Genomic DNA, 6,504 nt, shown 5'->3' on the forward strand with positions numbered 1-6,504 from the left:
ACCAGAGTCTTTGTTTTTGGGGTTTGACTTTACTTTAAGAGATCTATTGAGCTATAATCTACATATCATAAAAATTCATCTGTTCTAAGTGTACAATTCAGTGATCTAGACTTTGTTTTTTTGTTTGTTTGTTTGTTTTGAGATGGAGTCTCGCTTTCGCCCAGGCTGGAGTGCAGTGGTGCGATCTCAGCTCGCTACAACCTCCGCCTCCCAGGTTCAGGGGATTCTCATGCCTGAGCCTCCCGGGTAGCTGGGATTACAGGATTACAGGTGTCTGCCTGGCTACTTTTTGTATTTTTAGTAGAGACAGGGTTTCACCATGTTGGTCAGGCTGGTCTCAAACTCCTGACCTCATGATCCACCCACCTCGGACTCCCAAAGTGCTGGAATTACAGGTGTGAGCAACCGCACCCAGCCTGTTTTGTTTTGTTTTGTTTTTTGAGATAGAGTCTTGCTCTGTCACCCAGGCTGTAAAGCAGTGGTGTGACCACAGCTCACTGCAACCTCCTCCTCCCAAGCCCAAGTGATCCTCCCACCTCAGCCTCTTGAGTAGCTGAGATTACAGGCACACACCACCACACCAGGCTAGTTTTTGTATTATTATTTTTTGTTGCTCTTTGAGAGATGATGTCTCGCGATGTTGCCCAGGCTGGTCTCCAACTCCTGGGCTCAAACCATTCATCCGCCTCAGCCTCCCAAAGTGCTGAGATGACGGGGGGAGCCACTGCATCCGGCCAAGGCTTTGGTTTTCTACTTCAACTGGGACATATATTGGTTTCTAGCTATGGCCATTATTCACGCACCTCTCTCAGCTTCCTCTTGAGCGTGGGACTAGGATATTCTCACCTCTGGGTCCCCCACTAGCAGGGCCTGCATCCACCGGGTGCTGAGCAAGGTGAGTTCACCCACACATGCATTATCTCCCTTGGGGGAAAGAGGACTTGAGAAATAATAAGAGCTCGCATTTCATAGCAGCTGCTAGATCCCAGAGCCTGTACAAAGTGCTCTACACGCACGACCTAGCCAAACATTCAGGAACCCCATGAGATGAGATGTCTTTTTTAACAGATAAAAATACTGACGCACAGAAAAAGTCAGTAACTTGCCCCAAGTCACACAGTTAGCAAGTAGCAGAGCTAGGTCTCAAACCCAGGGAGTCTGGCTCTAGACCCCTGCTTTTAAGCAAAGTGCTCTGCTGTTAGGGCGACCCAACCCCATTATCAGGGCTTCCATGGGGCTGGTGCTTATCAGGACAAAGCCAGCAGGAAAAGAAACTGCAGGAGGAAGAGGCAGCGGCTGCTCTGCTCACTGTCAGCTTTCTGAGTCACCGCAGCTACGAGCCTTCTCGCCTTGCTGATCTGCTCAGTGAGTCCCTGCCACTTACCACCTCATCCTAAGGGTCTGGACAGTCTGCTAAACAAGTTTGCATTCATTGTTTGATGGGGGCTTACAGCAGCCTGAGGAGCTGGGCAGGCTAGGAATGATTCTCTTCATTTTATCACCAGGAAACTCAGAGAAGTGTGGTAACTTGCCCAGAGTCACACAGCTTAAGAAGTGGTACAGATGTGGTTCACAGTGAGGCCATCAACGGCATGCTCTTCACCACTCCTCCCCACTGCAGTGGGGGAAGGCAGCACAAGCCTTGGCCAGGCCTTGGGGCCAGCTAGGAGGCTTGGGGATTCTGTAGAGGAATTCGTCCAACCTGAGATATAAGAGGATCAAACACACACTGAGGTCAGCCATGGCACTGCACAAATGGGAGCAGGGAACCTACTTTGAAAGCCAACCAACTGTGAATATTCAAGTTCTCAAATTAACTGAACCGAGATTTATAAAAGATGTGCCATCTTCCCATGGACACCTGCCCTCTGGGTTTCCAGTCCTTCCCCAGACTCATCATTTTGGGGGTGAGATTCTAGATTCCTACTCCTCCTCCCTCTGTGCTCTCACCCACCAGAAAGTTCCTTTCCTTCCTTGAACTCGCCTCTGGTTATAGCACCCAGGTTACCGCATACGAGAACAATGGATGTGGCCAATATGTGTAGAGCAGCTCACGGGTGACTCTGTGCCAGACACTGGGCTATGAACTTCTGGATGCTTTTCTCAGGAGTTTCACAACAACCCCTTCACATGTATTGTTACACAGACACCCCAGGCACACAGATGAGGCCCGAGGCTTAGGGTGCTGAGAATTTGCCTCCCTCCCTCACTGACAGCTTCTGAATCCTCTTGGGACCCATCCTCAGGACAACAGAAGGCCAATTCTTTTCCATCCGGATTATACAAGGTGGGAACCAGGAAACTGCATTTTTAGCAAGAACCCCGGCCAGTCGTTGTTCGCCCCCTGGGGAAACTGAGTCTTGGGGGGTGGGTGATATGGTTTGGCTCTGTGTCCCCACCCAAATCTCATCTTGAATTGTACTCCCATAATTCCCACAAGTTGTGGGAGGGGCCCAGTAGGAGATAATTGAATCATAGTGGCGGTTTCCCCCATACTGTTCTCAGGTAGTGATTAAGTCTTGCAAGATCTGATGGTTTTATCAGGGGTTTCCATTTTTGCTTCTTCCTCATTTTCTCTTGTCACTGCTCTGTAAGAAGTGCCTTTTGCCTCCCACCACGATTCTGAGGCCTTCCCCGCCATATGGAACTATAAGTCCAATTAAACTTCTTTTTCTTCCCAGTCTCAGGTATGTCTTTATCAGCAGAGTGAAAACGGACTAATACAGGGGGGTTAAGAATACAGGCACAGTGGCTCATGCCTGTAATCCCAGCACTTTGGAAGGCTGAGATGGGCATATCACTTGAGGTCAGGAGTTTGAGACCAACCTGGCCAACATGATGAAAACCCATCTCTACTAAAAATACAAAAATTAGCCAGGGGTGGTGGTGGACACCTGTAATCCCAGCTACTCCGGAGGCTGAGGTACGAGAGAATTGCTTGAATCCGGGAGGCAGACGTTGCAGTGAGCCAAGATTGCACCACTGCACTCTAGCCTGGGCAACAGAGTGAAACTCTGTCAAAAAATAAAATAAAAAAATTAAAAAAGAACCTACTCAGGGTCACCCAGCTTATAAGCTGCAGAGCTGAGACTCAGAAGCCAAAGTGCAGGCCACCATCACCTGACGGCCACCTCATCTCCCATGCAACTGAGTAACAAGCGCACGTGTGGTACCCAATTTTGGCTAGTCAGGAACTCTGATGCTCAGGTTGGGAGGGTCAAGGTGGGAACCAATGCTGCCCAGACCTTAACAGCAGGCTCAGGCCCAGATCTGAGTGCTCCATCTGCTCCATCCTCCCTGAGGCAAAAAAGGCTGGAGGAGAACGACTGAGATCCACCTCCCAGAGCAGCCAGTGAGGAGGAAGTTTCATTTGCTGGAATTGGAGCAGCGCCATCCACCTGCGTGAGGAGTTCCTAATAATGGCTGAGTTTCAATGAATTAGCAGTGACAATATTACAGATCCAAGGGTGCTCCTGGAACTGAGTGCATTAGCCAGAGATGGTATCCTGAGCATCTTTGACTCAGGGCTGGGGAGAGGAGGCAAAAGGAGGGAGGGAGAAAAGACACCAAGGGTGGAGGTTTGCTACAAACTGGGGAGAGATCTGAAAAGGAATCACTGGACACTGAGACCTTTATGCTAAGGGAAGCAGGACAGCAGAGAATCACACGCTCAGATTCCCAGCCTGCCACTTGACCTCAAACTGATATCCTCCATGTAGAATAAGATTAGCTAACAATAACAACAGCGATGAAATAGTAATAATGACTGGCTTTTAGTGAGCAATTATTAGATGCCAGGTGCTGCTCTCAGTGCTTTCCATACTTTAACTAATTTAACCTTCACAACAACTCTACACGTGAGTACCTGCAGCTGTTATAAAACATGACTGCAGTCCAGGCACAGTGGCTCAAACCTGCAGTCCTAGCACTTTGGGAGGCTGAGGCAGGAGGATCACTTGAGCCCAGGAGGAGACTGAGGCTGCAGTGAGCCCTATTGCACTCCAGCCTGGGCAACAGAGCGAGAAGCTGTCTCTAAATAAATAAATAAAACATGACTGCAAGTTCTTTGTCCTTCAGTCCACTGGGAGATAGGGTCTCTGTAATTTTCCCTTGAGTCTGGGCAGGCCTATAACTAGTGGAATACAGTGGAAAGTGATGTCACGTGACTTTCAAAGCTGGACAAGCAAAGGCAAAGCAGTTTCTGCCTTGTTTATGGGAGCACTGGCTTTTGGGGCCCTGAGTTTCCACATGAGAAGTCTCACTACTGTGAGGCCACCATGCTGTGAGGAAGCTCAAGCTACATGGGGAGGCCCTATGTGAAGGTGCTTCTGTCCACAGTCCCCCAGGTGAAACTGCAGACTATACAGAGCAGAGACAAGCCATCCCCACCATGCCCTATCCAAATTCCCATCCTGAAGAATCATTAGCATGATAAAATGGGGGCTGTTCTATACCACAAAGTTTTGGGGTGGTTTTCTACACAGCAGTAGATAATCAGAACAGTATTATTGTCATCTCCATTTCCTGGTTGAGGAAGCTGCTGCACCACAAATGATAAAGATGACATCAAGCCCAGGTCTGGTCCCAGAATCCATGGGCTTAAAAGCCCTCAATAAATGATAGTGGTTATAATTACTACAGCCCTGTCATTATTCATAATACTTTTGTGGCCTAATCGCAGAACCTATGTTGACTCCAAAAGCCCTCTTCGGCAGCCAGAGATAATTAAAAGTAATTACATTCTTTACCAAAGTCTCTCAAGGTGACTCAAAAATGTAGTCCCCAACCTTATTAGCATCCCTTTCCCTCTCCCATCCACCTCCCTCATAACCCACTCTCTCAGCACACTTTTCAGATTTACTCCCCATAAACCCTCCTCCTCCGCAGGCTGTGCCAGTCTCAGCTTCTCCTCCACCCAGCCCTCAACACCTTATTTCCCAGGTAGAAAGGATTCTTCCGCCTTAAAAAAGGGGTCCAGGACACATCGCCTGACAGTTCTGGAGTTCTCCACTACAAACAGGGGAAGTGTAGACAGTCTGGCAATGCTCCCACTTCTCACTTGGGCCGTTTTTGTCCCCCTCCCCCATTCCTGGAAGCTCCCTGCCCTTTCTGGTAATTTCAGAAGCTCTGATTAATATCAAGAGTTCGGCCGGGCATGGTGGCTCATGCCTGTAATCCCAGCACTTTGGGAGGCCGAGGCAGGCGGATCACCTGAGGTCAGGAGTTCAAGACCAGCCTGTCCAATATAATGAAACCCTGTCTCTACTAAAAATGCAAAAATTAGCCAGGTGTGGTGGTACACCCCTGTAATCCCAGCTACTCAGGAGGCTGAGGTGGGGGGATTGCTTGAACCCAGGAGGTGGAGGCCACAGTGAGCCGAGATGGTGCCACTGCACTACAGCCTGAGAGACAGAGTGAGACCCCGTCTCAAAAAAAAAAAAATTTTTTTAAATTAAGAGTTCCCAGAAGCTCCCAGTTTTGGGTTAAAGAGGCCCCAGTATTCCAGGAAGGCAGTGGCTTTCGAAAGATGACATCTTTACCTGAATGTTCCCAAAGGCATGAATGTTCAAATGTCCAAAATTGGAACTCCTCCCACCTCGTACGTGACCAACCTCTCCCATGTCCCATCTCAGGGATAACGGCACCCCTCCACCCAGTCAATAACAGCAGCATCCCAGAGTTATGCCAGGGGCCTCTTCCTAAGCCAAGGTCCTGTGGGTTCTCCACCCACAGGAGAACCTCGGATTCTTCCCCAATGCTCTGTCCCCTCTGTCCCCTCTGTCCCTAGCATCTACTCTCCCTTTCCACAGGTGCCCAAGCCAGGAACTCAGGTGTCCTCTTTCTCTCCTTCTCCATCACAATTCTGGTTGATTCTACACCCTTAAAATCCTCTCCTTCCAACCTCTTCTCTCCATCCTCGCTGTCCAATTATCCGGGCCCTTACCTTCTCTGGCAGGTCTCCCAGCCTCTGGTGTCTCCCCTCCCCTGAGTCTTGCTTCAGGCCACTGGAAGGTGAGCACCCTGCTTGTCAGTTTATTGTTGTCTTCCTGGCAACTAGGACAGCCTGCCGTGACGAAGCTGTGACTGCACTCAGCTCTTGTCCCATCCCAAGCCCACCATAGAGAGGTTGTGGTTCCCATCCCTAGAGCAGTGCAATCTCCATTTCCATGTCTTCTGCATTTGTGGATGCAGAAGTGCCACGGCCTTGATGCCACCCTGATTCCTGAGTCCTGGACATTGGGACCTTTCCCCAGAGTCCACTTCAGCTGCCTTTACTCTTTGGGAGCTTGACGCATACCTCGACTGGCCACCCCAGTTCCAGCTCTCCTGAGCCCCCTCCTCCGCAGCAACCTAGTCCAGTTACAGCCCACTGAGTTCACCACACCCCCCCAGGAAAAACTCCCAATCCTTTCTCTCCACTTGCTTAATGATAATCCCTTCTGTTGGCAAAGACTGTTGTTTACAGGTCTGTTTGGTGCACTGTTCTTTTTTTTTTTTTTTTTT

Source organism: Mandrillus leucophaeus, unplaced genomic scaffold (genome assembly GCF_000951045.1).
Source record: "Mandrillus leucophaeus isolate KB7577 unplaced genomic scaffold, Mleu.le_1.0 Scaffold426, whole genome shotgun sequence".
Taxonomy (NCBI): Eukaryota; Metazoa; Chordata; class Mammalia; order Primates; family Cercopithecidae; genus Mandrillus; species Mandrillus leucophaeus.